Genomic DNA, 15,215 nt, shown 5'->3' with positions numbered 1-15,215 from the left:
CCTCCCTCCACTCTTTCCCCCCCCACCCCCTCCACTCTTTCCCCCCCCCACCCCCTCCACTCTTTCCCCCCCCCCCTCCACTCTTTCCCCCCCCCCTCCACTCTTTCTCCCCCCCCACTCTTTCCCTCCCCCCCCACACACTCTTTCCCCCCCTCCACTCTTTCCCCCCCTCCACTCTTTCCTCCCCCCCCCCCTCCACTCTTTCCTCCCCCCCCCTCCACTCTTTGCCCCCCCCTCCACTCTTTCCTCCCCCCCTCCACTCTTTCCTCCCCCCCCCCCTCCACTCTTTCCTCCCCCCCCCTCCACTCTTTGCCCCCCCTCCACTCTTTCCCTCCCCCCCCCCTCCACTCTTTCCTCCCCCCCCCCCTCCACTCTTTCCCCCCCTCCACTCTTTCCCCCCCTCCACTCTTCCCCCCCCTCCACTCTTCCCCCCCCTCCACTCTTTCCCCCCCTCCACTCTTTCCCCCCCCCCACTCCACTCCACTCTCCCCCTCCCTCCACTCTCCCCCCTCCCTCCACTCCACTCTCCCCCCTCCCTCCACTCCACTCTCCCTCCACTCCACTCCACTCTCCCTCCACTCCACTCTCCCTCCACTCCACTCTCCCTCCACTCCACTCTCCCTCCACTCCACTCTCCCTCCACTCCACTCTCCCTCCACTCCACTCTCCCTCCACTCCACTCTCCCTCCACTCCACTCTCCCTCCACTCCACTCTCCCTCCACTCCACTCTCCCTCCACTCCACTCTCCCTCCACTCCACTCTCCCTCCACTCCACTCTCCCTCCACTCCACTCTCCCTCCACTCCACTCTCCCCCTCCCTCCCTCCTCCACTCCACTCTCCCTCCACTCCACTCTCCCCCTCCCTCCACTCCACCCCCCCTCCCTCCACTCCACTCTCCCCCTCCCTCCACTCCACACTCCCCCTCCCTCCACTCCACTCTCCCCCTCCCTCCACTCCACTCTCCCCCTCCCTCCACTCCACTCTCCCCCTCCCTCCACTCCACTCTCCCCCTCCCTCCACTCCACTCTCCCCCTCCCTCCACTCCACTCCTCCCTCCACTCCACTCCTCCCTCCACTCCTCCCTCCACTCCACTCTCCCCCCTCCCTCCACTCCACTCTCCCCCTCCCTCCACTCCACTCTCCCCTCCCTCCACTCCACTCTCCCCCTCCCTCCACTCCACTCTCCCCCTCCCTCCACTCCACTCTCCCCCTCCCTCCACTCCACTCTCCCCCTCCCTCCACTCCACTCTCCCCCTCCCTCCACTCCACTCTCCCCCTCCCTCCACTCCACTCTCCCCCTCCCTCCTCAAGTTTTAGGCTTCCTTCTGCCTGCGGTTTTCTGCTGGGAAGTTGAAATGTACAAAGTAAATAAAGGCGGAGTGGCCGAGCCATCTCGCCCCGGTCTCTCACTCAGTAAACTGCCGCCCCCAGCCCGGTCACCAGCCGGCCGTCCACCCGCTCTGATTACCCGCGACAGTTTGCTGGCAGATTGTTCTCACCCTCGCTCGCTCCGCCACCTCCGCTTCTGGTGCCGCCGAACTGCCCAACGGGCGGAGCTGGGCGGGTGACGTAGGGAGTGGGCGGTCTTTCCAAACGTCATTGGGTTCCGAGTGTGTGGGGAGGAAAGTTGAGGATTTCGTTCTATTGGCTTTCCTGCTGCAGCTCAATCGAAAACATGGCACAAGTGGGGCAGAATCAAGGGCTGTGCTGCAAGATGTGGATATTACAATTAATCTACCCTTTACCATCTTTGCGAAAAGGAGAACAATGTTAGCTTCTAGCTATCAACATCCTAACTGTTCCGACACAGGGGATACAGGACAGGGTGCTTTCAGGGGTGTGGGTCGGAGAGGGCAAGGTGTCAGAGATTTACCGAGAGATGAGGGAAGAGGGGGAGGAGTCGGTGGGCGAACTAAAAGGAAAGTGGGAAGAAGAACTAGGGGAGGAGATAGAGGAGGGTATGTGGGCTGATGCCCTAAGCAGGGTAAATTCCTCTTCCTCATGCGCCAGGCTTAGCCTGATTCAATTTAAGGTGCTACATAGAGCACACATAACGGGAGCAAGATTGAGCAGGTTCTTTGGAGTGGAGGACAAATGTGGGAGGTGTGGCGGGAGCCCGGCAAACCACGCACATATGTTTTGGGCATGCCCGGCACTGGAAGGGTATTGGAAGGGAGTGACGGGAGTGATTTCACGGGTGGTGAAGGCCCGGGTCAAACCAGGCTGGGGGTTAGCTCTATTTGGAGTTGCGGAAGAGTCGGGAGTGCAGGAGGCGAAAGAGGCCGACGTTGTGGCCTTTGCGTCCCTAGTAGCCCGGCGCAGGATCCTACTCATGTGGAAGGAGGCAAAACCCCCCGGACTGGAGGCCTGGGTAAATGATATGGCGGGGTTCATTAAACTGGAGCAGATAAAGTTTGCCCTGAGAGGATCGGCTCAAGGGTTCACCAGGCGGTGGCAGCCATTTCTCGACTACCTAGGGGAACGTTAGAGGGAAGACAGATGACCAGCAGCAGCAACCCAGGGGGAGGCGGGGGGGGGGGGGGGGGGGGGAGGGGGGGTTTAGTTTAGGTCAAAAATAAAGGGGTTTTGTTACTTGTGTATTGTTTAAAATTTCTGTATTGTTATTGTTGCGTTTGCTTTGTAAGAGGGGAAAAATTGTTGTTTGGGAAAAAATTTTCAATAAAACATTTATAAAAAAAACATCCTAACTGTTACCATTGACTGGCAACTCACCTCATGACCCCCAAAAGCCTCTCCACAAGGCAGAAGTCAGGAGGGAAATGCCTTGTACATTTGCCTGGATGAGTACAGCCTCAACGACACAATTCAACACGATCCAGGCAGAACAGTCCGCTTGATTGCTCCCCCTTCCACAAATATTCAATCCCTCCGCCACCAATGAACAGTGACAGCCATGTGTACCATGTACAAGATGCACTGCAGGAAATCACCAAGGTTCTTTAGGCAGCACATTCCAATCCCACAACCACTGCCATCCAGAAGACAAGAGCAGTTGAAACTTTGGAACACCACTACCTGGAGGTTCCCATCCAAGACACATACCATTCGGACTTGGAAGTATATCACCATTCCTTCACTGTTGCTGGATCAAAATGTTGAAATTTGCTCTCTCACAGCAATGCTGGCGTGCTAGATCTCAGGGACTACACTGGTTCAAGAAGGCAGCTCACCGCCATCTTCTCAAGGGCAACTAAGGATGAGCAATAAATGCTGGCCTAGGCAGCAACGCCAACATCCCGTAAATACATTTTTTAAAACCTCTCCTGTAATGACTTAGACCAGGCCTTTGAGATTGGCCAATTAGAATATGAGTTCCCTGATTAGTGGCCCAATCAGGGAAGCCCTTTCTCTGTATATAACAGGGAGTGTCAGACCCTCTGCATTACCAGTGTAGATAGCAAGTGGAATGTACATGGTTGTATGGCGGTGTTGTAAATAAAAGGAATTCTGGTGAAGGGACTTAAGCCTCTCTGAACTTATTGCACTCCACCAAACATAAGTAACACATCCCCTCAGTGCAATTCCTACTGTACTCCCTCAGACACCATGACATCTTTCTTAAAATATGAGCCGGGATTCTCCGACCCCCTGCAGGGTTGGAGAATCCCCAGGGGGAGGCATAAATCCCCGCCCCGCCGCTCTGACACCGGCATCCCTATTCTCTGGTGCCGTTTTTTGGGCGGTGGTAGGATTCCTGCCATGCCGGTCAGGGGCTGTTGACAGCACCCCCACCCCCCTGGCGAGTCTCTGGGCCCCGATGGGTCGAGCGGCCGTCCAGTTTTGGCCAGTCCCACTGGCGTGAATTACTCACCTCAGGCACGGTGGGACCTGGCAGGTAAGTGTGCAGGGGCGGTCCTCGGGGGGGGGGGGGCGTGGGGGGATCTGACCCCGGGGGGTGCCTCCACGGTGGCCTGGCCCGCGATCGGGGCCCACCGCTCCGCGGGCAGGCCTGTGCCGTGGGGGCACTCTTTCCTTTTGCACCGACTGCTGTGGACCTCTGCCATGGCCGATGCGGAGACGAACCCCCCTGCGCATGCACTGGGCTGACGCCAGAACACGCTAGCGCTCCCGCGCATGCGTGAACTCGCGCCGGCTGGTAGAGGCCCTTCGCCGCCGGTTGGCACGGCGCCAACCCTGCCGGAGCCAGCCTAGCCCCTGAAGATGCGGAGGATTCCAAACCTTCCGGGCAGCCTGATGCCGGAGTGGTTCACGCCACTCCTCGGCGCCGGGACCACCTGCCCCGCCGGGTAGGGGAGAATCCCGCCCTATGTTCCAGACACCACTATCACCATCTCTGGTGTGTCCTGTTCTATTTTTTAAGAAACAATTTTAATAAGGTATTTTTGGCATTACAAACAGCAGCAGTGTAAAAACAATGTACAAAGAATAATAAACATAGTGCAATCACCGACTCCCAACCCGCCAAGACCTGCCAAATTGACCTACTGTTCTACGCTACCCTAACCCCACCCCTCCCACACACCCCTTACCCCCCCCCCCCCCCCCAGCTGACGAATAATTCTCCGCGAAGAAGTCGATGAATGGTAGCCACCTCCGGGCGAACCCTAGCAGTGACCCTTTCAAGGCGAACTTAATCCTCTCTAGTCCGAGAAAGCTCATCATGTCAGTTAGCCAGGTCTCTGATTTCGGGGGCTTTGAGTCCCTCCAAGCTAACAGTATCCGTCTCCGGGCTACCAGGGAAGCAAAGGCCAGAACATCTGCCTCTTTCTCCCCCTAGATTCCCGGGTCTTCCGACACCCCAAAAATCGCACCCTCTGGACTCATTGCCACCCTTGTTTTCAATACTCTGGACATGACGTCCGCAAACCCCTGCCAATATCCCCAAAGTTTTGGACATGCCCAGAACATGTGGACATGGTTCGCTGGTCCTCCCGCACATTTTACACATCTGCCCTTCACCCCAAAGAATCTACTCATCCGGGCCACTGTCATGTGGGCCCGGTGGACCACCTTGAATTGGATCAAGCTGAGCCTGGCGCATGTCACGGTCACGTTGATTCTGCTCAAGGCGTCCGCCCATAAGCCATCCTCCATCTCCCCACCAAGCTCCTCCTCCCACTTACGCTTCAGCTCCTCGGTCCACGGCTCCTCCGCCCCCATGAGTTCTTTGTAGATGTCCGAGGCGCTCCCCTATCCCACCCATCCCCTAGACACTACCCTATCCTAGATCCCCCTTAGTGGCAGGAGTGGGAAGGATTATACCTGCCTGCGCAAAAAGTCCCGCACCTGTAAATACCTAAATTCGTTCCCCCTTGCCAACCCAAACTTCTCCTGCAGCACCCTCAGGCTATGGAAGCTCCCCTCTAAAAACAAGTCCCCCATCCTCTCAATTCCCGCCCTTCGCCATACTCGGAACCCCCCATCCAAGCTCCCCGGGGCAAACCGGTGATTGTCATATTGGGGACCAGACCGATGCTCCCACCGCGCCAGCGTACCTCCTCCACTGACCCCAACTTCTCAGGGCTGCCACCACTACGGGGCTGGTGAAGTACCTCGCAGAGGTGCCGTTATCAACGCCCCCAGACTGGTGCCCCAACATGAAGCTGCCTCCATACGCTCCCAAACCGACCCCGCCCCCACCACCCATTTCCTTATCATGGCTATGTTAGCCGCCCAGTAATAATTACTAAAATTCGTCAGCACAAGCTCCCCCTCCCCCCGATTCTGCTCAAGCATCACCTTCTTCACGCGCAGGAACTTACCGCCCAGACAAAGCCCAGGATGATTTTGTGAACCATCTTAAAAAAGGACCGCGGAATGAAAATTGGGAGACACTGGAATATGAACAGAAATCTCGGCAGGACCGTCATTTTGACCTTCTGCACTCTCCCAGCTAACGACAGCGGGAGCACAACCCGTCTCTGAAACTCACCCTTCATCTGTTCAACCAACCGGGACAAGTTCAACTTGTGTAACCGGCCCCAGTCGCGCGCCACTTGTATGCCTAAGTACCTGAAACTGTCCACTACCAGCCTAAACGGCAGCTCCCTCAGCCGACCCTCCTGACCCCTCGCCTGGACTACAAACATCTCACTCTTTGTCATATTCAGTTTATACCCCGAAAACCGGCCAAATTCCCCCCAAATCGCCATAATTTCACCCATTCCCACCCCTGGATCCAATACGTATAAGAGCAGGTCGTCGCGTACAGCGAGACTCTATGAACCAGCCCCTGCCAGCCCCTTGAAGCTCTCAGAGCATTTGCAGCGGCTCTATCGCTCGCACAAACAGCAGTGGGGAGAGGGGGCACCCCTGTCTTGTCCCCCGATACAGTCTAAAATAGTCCGAGGTCGTCCTATTCGTCCTTACACTAGCCTCCGGGGCCTGGTACAACAGCCTGACCCAGTCAACAAAGCCCCTACCGAACCCAACTCGTCCCAGTACCTCCCATAAATAGTCCCACTCCACCCGGTTAAACACCTTTTCCGCATCCATTGCCACAACTACCTCAACCTCCCTACCCTCCGGGGGCATCATGATCACATTGAGCAGCGTTCTTATATTGGCCACCAACTGCCTGCCCTTGACAAACCCAGTCTGATCCTCCATAATCACATCCGGCACACAATCTTCAATCCTGGAGGCCAAAATCTTGGCCAGCAGCTTGGTGTCCAAATTAAGCAGGGATATCGGCCTATATGACCTGCATAGCTCCGGGTTCTTGTCCCGCTTCAATATCAACAAAATAGTGGCCTGTGACATCGTCGGGGGCAGCACCCCTCTGTCCCTTGCCTCATTGAAAACCTTAACCAGCAACAGCTCTAAACTCCCCGAGAACTTTTTATAAAACTCCACCGGGTACCCGTCTGGCTCCGGGGCCTTACCCGACTGCATTGCCTTCAAGCCTTCAACTATTTCTTCGGCCCTACTCGGGGCCCCCAGCCCATCCACCAGCTCCCTACCCACCCTTGGGAAGGTCAGTCCGTCCAAAAAGCGTCTCATCCCCTCGGGCCCCGTGGGGAGTTCCGAGCGGTAGAGCCTACTGTAAAAGTCCTTGAACGCCCTGTTTAGCCCAACCAAGTCCCCTACTCAATTCCCATCCCCATCAACCACCCTCTCTATTTCCCTGGCCGCCTCCCTTTTCCTAAGCTGCTGTGCAAGCATTCTGCTGGCCTTCGCCCCATGTTCATAAACCTTTCTCAGCTGCTCCACTGCCTTACCTGTGGACAACACCCCAAACTCAGCCTGCAGCTTCCGACGCTCCCTTAAGAGCTCCACCCCAGGGGTCACTGCATACCTCCTGTCTATCTGTAAGGTCTCCTTAACCAGTCGGTCCGTTTCTGCCCTATCCGTCCTGTCCCTATGAGCCCGGATCGAAATCAGCTCCCCTCTCAACACTGCCTTCAGCGCTTCCCAGACCACCGCTGCTGAGACTTCCCCTGTGTCATTAACCTGCAGGTAATTCTGCATACACTTTCTCAGCCTCTCGCACACCGCCTCGTCTGCCAACAACCCCACATCCAACCTCCATTGCGGGCGCTGGAAGCTCTCCTCACACTCCTGCAGTTCCACCCAGTGTGGGGCAAGATCCAAAATAGTGATGGCCGAGTACCCCGTGTCCACCAACCCCGCCAGTAAATCCCTGCTCAGAATGAAAAAGTCAATCCAGGAATAAACCTTGCGAACATGCAAATAGAAAGAAAACTCCTTCCCCGTCGGCTGCCTAAACCACCATGGGTTGACCCCCCCCCCGCCACCTGCTCCATGAACCCTATCAGTTCCTTTGCCATTGCTGGCACCCTCCCCGTTTTTGAACACGACTGGTCCAGGCCGGGATCGATGACTGTATTAAAATCCCCTCCCATAACCAGCTTGTGCGAGTCCAGGCCAGGTATCTTCCCCAGCAAACTCTTTATGAATTCCACGTCATCCCAATTTGGCGCGTACACATTAACCAAGACCACCTTCCTCCCCTCCAGCTTACCGCCAACCATGACATAACGGCCCCCCCCCCCCGTCCGAGACTATACTGCCCACCTGAAATTCACCCGCTTGTTGATCAAAATCGCCACCCCTCTAGTCTTGGTGTCCAGCCCCGAATGAAAGACCTGACTGACCCAACCCTTCCTTAACCTGACTTGACCCGCCACAGTCAGGTGCATCTCCTGCAACATAACCACGTCCACCTTCAGAGCCCTCAAATGTGTGAACACACGTGCCCCCTTGACCGGCCTATTCAACCCCCTAACATTCCAGGTGATCAGCCTAGTTGGGAGGCACCGTGCCCCCCCCCCCCCCACCTTACGCTGATCAGCCATCCCCTTTCCTGGGCTCGCCACCAGCCAATGCGCCGCGCCTCCCTCGACCCGCCTCCTGGCAGCGCCCACCACCGACCACCTCTCTGTCCCGAAACCTAAGCCCATGCCTCGCCAGCAGAGTGACTTCACCCCCCCCCCCCCACCCCCAGCAACAACACTTTGTAACCTAACCCCTACAATAGATTAATCATATGCACACACCCCACTTTGCTTCTGTGGACTAGCTCACCCAGCTAACCTAGTGACCCTCACCTCCGCCGCCAAGAAGTCTCCCACCTATTGTTTCGTCACTCCCCTCCTCCCCCTTCCATTGAAACCACTTCCCTCATCAAATGTGCCCCAAACAATCACCCAATTAACATAAGAGACAACCCAAAAAGAAAAACACACAGAAAACCCCCCAATAGTGTAAATCAAAATAATTCAAAGTAAAAAGCCCCACCAGCCACCCCCACCAAAACACCTAAAACCCGCAGAAACTGAATAACTTTCACTTCCCCCTTCCTCAACCAAACTCAAATACAGAAGAAAAACAACAAGAAAAACATATAAACATCACTCAAAAAGTTGCAACTTAAAACAAGAAGTTCTTAGTTCAGCACCCGCCCTTTCCTCTTAGCAAAGTCCATCGTGTCTTCAGGCAACTCAAAATAAAAAGTACGTAACCCAAAGACGTGCCGGGTATAACAGTCCAAATTTCACCTGCTTCTTGAACAGGATCGCCTTAACTTGGTTAAAGCCTGCCCTCATTCTGGCCACCTCCACGCTCAGATCCTGGTAGACACGCAAAATACGGTTCTCCCATTTGCAGCTCCGCGTACGCTTGGCCCACTGAAGAACACACTCCTTGTCCAAAAACCTGTGGAACCAGGCCACCATCGCCCTTGGGGGGTCCCCCGGCCGCGGCTTCCTTGCCAGTGCTCTGTACGCCCTGTCCACCTCCAACGGTTGGGGAAAAGCCCCCTCCCCCAGAAGCTTCTGAAATATACTCGCCACAAACGCGCCAGCATCAGACCCCTCAGCCCCCTCCAGGAGACCGACAATTCTTAAGTTCTGTCAGCTAGCTCTATTCTCCACGTCATCTACCTTCTCCAGCAGCCTCTTTTGCTGATCCTTCAGCAATCCCACCTCCAGCTCAACCACCGTTTGGTGCTCCTCCTGGTCCGTCAGCGCTTTCTCCAGCTTCTGGATCGTCCGATCCTGGGCATCCAGCCTGCTATCCAGCCGATCGATCGATTCCTTTATCGGATCAAGACAGTCCCATTTCTGCCTAGCGAAGCCCTCTTGAATGACCCGCATCAACTCCTCCATTGATGGTTGGGCAGTCACAGCAGGGGTCCGAATATCAACCATATTGCCTTCTCCACAGCCTCCACCCAGCCCTTGCTTGTCTTCTTATTTCTCCCTTTTCGATCCCTTGGGGTTCTTCATTCCGTATCCCTCTATTCCCATCCTATTCATGTATTTGTCAAGATGCCCCTTAAATGTCACTATCGTCCCTGCTTCCACCACCTCCTCCGGTAGCGAGTTCCAGGCACCCACTACCCTCTGCGTAAAAAACTTGCCTCGTACATCTACTCTAAACCTTGCCCCTCTCACCTTAAACCTATGCCCCCTAGTAATTGACCCCTCTACCCTGGGGAAAAGCCTCTGACTATCCACTCTGTCTATGCCCCTCATAATTTTGTATACCTCTATCAGGTCTCCCCTCAACCTCCTTCGTTCCAGTGAGAACAAACCGAGTTTATTCAACCGCTCCTCATAGCTAATGCCCTCCATACCAGGCAACATTCAGGTAAATCTCTTCTGCACCCTCTCTAAAGCCTCCACATCCTTCTGGTAGTGTGGCGACCAGAATTGAACACTATACTCCAAGTGTGGCCTAACTAAGGTTCTATACAGCTGCAACATGACTTGCCAATTCTTATACTCAATGCCCCGGCCAATGAAGGCAAGCATGCCGTATGCCTTCTTGACTACCTTCTCCACCTGTGTTGCCCCTTTCAATGGCCTGTGGACCTGTACTCCTAGATCTCTTTGACTTTCAATGCTCTTGAGGGTTCTACCATTCACTGTATATTCCCTACCTGCATTAGACCTTCCAAAATGCATTACCTCACATTTGTCCGGATTAAACTCCATCTGCCATCTCTCCGCCCAAGTCTCCAAACAATCTAAATCCTGCTGTATCCTCCGACAGTCCTCATCGCTATCCGCAATTCCACCAACCTTTGTGTCGTCTGCAAACTTACTAATCAGACCAGTTACATTTTCCTCCAAATCATTTATATATACTAGAAAGAGCAAAGGTCCCAGCACTGATCCCTGTGGAACACCACTGGTCACAGCCCTCCAATTAGAAAAGCATCCTTCCATTGCTACTCTCTGCCTTCTATGGCCTAGCCAGTTCTGTATCCACCTTGCCAGCTCACCCCTGATCCCGTGTGACTTCACCTTTTGTACTAGTCTACCATGAGGGACCTTGTCAAAGGCCTTACTGAAGTCCATGTAGACAACATCCACTGTCCTACCTGCATCAATTATCTTAGTGACCTCCTCGAAAAACTCTATCAAGTTATTGAGACACGACCTCCCCTTCACAAAACCGTGCTGCCTCTCACTAATACGTCCATTTGCTTCCAAATGGGAGTAGATCCTGTCTCGAAGAATTCTCTCCAGTGATTTCCCTACCACTGAAGTAAGGCTCACCGGCCTGTAGTTCCCTGGATTATCCTTGCTACCCTTCTTAAACAGAGGAACAACATTGGCCATTCTCCAGTCCTCCGGGACATCACCTGAAGATAGTGAGGATCCAAAGATTTCTGTCAAGGCCTCAGCAATTTCCTCTCCAGCCTCCTTCAGTATTCTGGGGTAGATCCCATCAGGCCCTGGGGACTTATCTACCTTAATATTTTTTAAATCACCCAACACCTCGTCTTTTTGGATCTCAATGTGACCCAGGCTATCTACACACCCTTCTCCAGACTCAACATCTACCAATTTCTTCTCTTTGGTGAATACTGATGCATCATGAAGATTACTCTTGAGGAGCGAGATCGGTCTATACGACCCACATTGCAATGGATCCTTGTCCCGCGTCAAGATCAAAGAAATCAGCGCCCTGGACATTGTCGGGGGCAAGCTCCCCCCCTCCCTCGCCTTATTAAAAGTCCTCACTAGCAATGGGCCCAGCAGGTCCACGTATTTCCTGTAAAATTCAACCGGGAACCCATCCGGCCCCGGGGCCTTCCCCGCCTGCATGCTCCCCAATCCTTTAACCAGCTCCTCCAGCCCAATTGGCGCCCCCAAACCAGCCTCCTCCTCCTCCTCCACCCTCGGGAACCTCAGCTGATCCAGGAATCGTCGCATCCCCTCCTCCCCCGCTGGGGGCTCAGACCTGTACAGATCCCCATAGAAGTCCCTAAATACCTCGTTTATTCTCACCGCACTCCGCACCGTATTCCCCCCTCTATCCTTGACTCCACCAATCTCCCTCGCTGCCTCCCTCTTACGAAGCTGATGTGCCAGCATCCGACTCGCCTTCTCCCCATACTCATACGCCACCTCCTGCGCTTTCCTCCTCTGTGCTTCTGCTTTCCCTGTGGTCAACAGGTCAAATTCCGTCTGGAGGTTCCGTCGCTCCCTAAGTAGCACCTCTTCGGGGACCTCTGCATACCTCCTGTCCACCCTTAAAATCTCCCCCACCAACCTCTCCCTCTCCCTGCCCTCTCTCTTCTCCCTGTGGGCCATCATGAAGATTAGTTCTCCCCTGACCACCGCCTTCAACGCCTCCCAAACTACCCCCACCTGCACCTCCCCGTTGTCGTTGGCCTCCAAGTATCTTTCAATAAACCCCCGCATACCCCCTCATCCACCAACAGTCCCACATCGAGGTGCCACAGCGGGCGCTGATCCCTCTCCTCCCCCAACTCCAGCTCCGCCCAATGCAGGGCGTGGTCCGAGATGGCTATGGCCGAATATTCCGTTCCCTCCACTTTTGGGATTAGCGCCCTACTCAAAATGGAAAAGTCTATCCAGGAGTAGGCTCTATGGACGTGGGAAAAGAAGGAAAATTCCCTGGCCTGCGACCTGGCAAACCTCCATGGATCCACTCCTCCCATCTGGTCCATAAACCCCCTAAGCACCTTGGCCGCAGCCGGTCTCTTACCCGTCCTGGACCTTGAACAGTCCAGTGCTGGGTCCAGCACCGTGTTGAAGTCCCCCCCCCCCCATTATCAAGCTTCCTACCTCCATATCCGGAATCCGACCCAGCATGCGTTTCATAAATCCGGCATCATCCCAATTCGGGACATAAACGTTCACCAGTACCACCCGCACCCACTGTAACCTACCACTCACCATCACATATCGACCTCCATTATCCACTACAATATTCAGTGCCTCGAACGACACCCGCTTCCCCACCAGTATTGCAACCCCTCTGTTCTTCGCATCCAGCCCTGAATGAAAGACCTGCCCTACCCATCCCTTTCTCAGCCTAACCTGATCTGCCACCTTCAGATGTGTCTCCTGGAGCATAACCACGTCTGCCTTCAGTCCCTTTAAGTGCGCGAACTCCCGGGCCCTCTTGACCGGCCCGTTCAGGCCCCTCACATTCCAAGTTATCAGCTGCATCGGGGGGCTACTCCCCCCACCGTCGACTAGCCATCTCCTTCTCTAGGCCAGCCACATACCCGCGCTTCCCGCATCCTCCAGTCCCCCAGGCGGCGGACTCCCGCCCCGACTAACTCTCCTACTTCCAGCTCCCCTTTGGCCAATGCAGCAGCAACCCATTCCCCCCCGCCCCCACCCTCCCCCCCGCTAGATCCTCATCGAGCCATTTTGCTCCCCCCATGACACTCCCGTAAGTCAGCTGACTCCTGCTGACCCTGGCCTCTCCCACCATTCCATCGACCCCCCAGTGTGAGAATCCCCCCACCCCTTGGCAGTCAGTGTGCGCTCCTCTCCAGCACCGCCCTTCCCCCCCGGCCCCGCCCCCATCCTTCCCTAACGCGGGAAAAAAGCCCGCGCTTTCCTGAGCCGGCCCCGCCCCCTCTGGCGCAGCTCCTTTTTGCGGCCTTACCCCAACTCCCCATCCCCGGGCCTCCACCCCCCCTCTTCCTCCGCGGGGCCCTGCCCCTCCAACACCGACGCCCACACTCTCCCACAGCACCCACATCAAATCCATTCACCCATCCCCACCAGCACCAAGACAAAAAGAACATTCCCCAAATGCGGCAAACACAGTAAACATCCCCCCACGACAAACCCTCAGTTTGAGTCCAACTTTTCAGTCTGGATAATGTTCCATGCCTCATCAGGCGTTTCAAAATAGTGGTGCCGATCTTGGAACGTGACCCACAATCGCGCTGGCTGCAGCATCCCGAACTTCACCCCCTTCCGATGGAGCACCGCCTTAGCCTGGTTAAAACCAGCCCTCTTCTTAGCCACCCCCGCACTCCAGTCCTGGTAAATTCGGATCTCCGTGTTCTCCCACCTGCTGCTCCGCTCTTTTTTGGCCCATCTCAGGACACACTCTCTGTCCATAAAGCGGTGGAACCTCACCACTACAGCCCTTGGCGGCTCATTGTCTTTAAGTCTCCTTGCCAGGACCCGATGAGCCCCATCTAGCTCCAGGGGCCTCGGGAAAGCTCCCGCGCCCATCAGCGAATTGAGCATCGTGGTCATATATGCCCCGGCGTCGGGCCCCGACACTCCTTCAGGCAGATCCAGAATCCGAAGATTCATCCTCCTCGACCTATTCTCCACGTCCTCAAATTTTTCCGCCCACCTCTTGTGCAGCGCCTCGTGCGCCTCCACCTTCACCGCCAGGCCCAAGATCTCGCCCTCGTTCTCCGAGGCTTTTTACCGCACCTCCCGGATCGCCGCCCCTTGGGCCTTCTGGGTCTCCACAAGCTTCTCAATCGCCGCCTTCATTGCCGGCAGCATTTCTGTCCTCAGCTCCTCGGAGCAGCGTTTAAGAAACTCCTGCTGCGCCTGCGACCACTGCGCCCACGCTGCTTGGTCTCCACCCACCGCCATCTTGCTTTTCCTCCCTCGCACTTTCTGCTGCACCAGGATCACTTTTTTAGCCACTCCACTCCTGGTCCAATCCATATACTGTCGGGGGGACCTTGCTGTCACCTTCCCACACTGGAAGCCATCGAACAATTGCCGTTGGGGCCCCTCTGAAGAGCCCAAAAGTCCGTTCCCGGCGGGAGCTGCCGAACGTGCGACCTACCTAGGCATAGCCGCAACTGGAAGTCTACATTCCTCCATGTTGAACACCACTTAGAGAAGGCACTGAGGGTGGCAAGGGCACAGAATGTACTCTGGGTAGGGGACTTCAACGTCCAACACCAACAGTGACTCGGAAGCACCACAACTGACTGAGCTGGCAAGGTGCTAAAGGACATAACTACTGGACTGGGTCTGTGACAGGTTGTGAGAACTAACACGAGGGAAAAGCATACTAGCGCTCATCCTCACCAACCTGCCTGCCGCAGATGCATCTGTCCATGAAAGTATCAGTAGGAGTAACTAACGCACAGTCCTTGGGGAGACAAAGTCCATCATGTTGTATGATCCTAACATCGTGCTAAATGGGATAGATTCAGAACAGATCGAGCACCTCAAGACTGGGCATCCATGAGGAGCTGTGGGCTATTAGCAGCAGCACAATTGTACTCAACCACAATCTGTAACCTCATGGCCCGGCATATCCCCCACTCGACCACAGCAACAAGCCAGGGGATCAACCCTGATTCAAAAGAGTGCAGTAGAGCGTGCCAGCACAGCACCAGGCATACCTAAAAATGAGCTATCAACCTGGTGAAGCTACAACACAAGACCTGACCAATTTTCCCAGCATCCCTTGCTGGATGCCATTTTATGCCATGCCAAACAACATAAG

At 55.3% G+C, this 15,215-nt stretch overlaps 1 protein-coding gene across 1 annotated transcript in view; it reads right to left on the bottom strand.

Annotated features, from left to right (window-relative positions):
- The window catches only part of pam (peptidylglycine alpha-amidating monooxygenase), a 445,162-nt gene extending 443,592 nt beyond the window's left edge, over nt 1-1,570 (bottom strand). The window contains exon 1 of the mRNA XM_072516372.1: nt 1,502-1,570. The gene's annotated coding sequence lies outside the window, so the exon portion shown is untranslated. The remainder of the gene's footprint in view (nt 1-1,501) is intronic.
- Nucleotides 1,571-15,215: the final 13,645 nt, after the last annotated feature.

The sequence above is a fragment of the Scyliorhinus torazame genome, chromosome 9 (genome assembly GCF_047496885.1).
Source record: "Scyliorhinus torazame isolate Kashiwa2021f chromosome 9, sScyTor2.1, whole genome shotgun sequence".
NCBI classification, from domain to species: Eukaryota; Metazoa; Chordata; class Chondrichthyes; order Carcharhiniformes; family Scyliorhinidae; genus Scyliorhinus; species Scyliorhinus torazame.
This window is presented reverse-complemented; position numbering and strand designations above follow the sequence as displayed.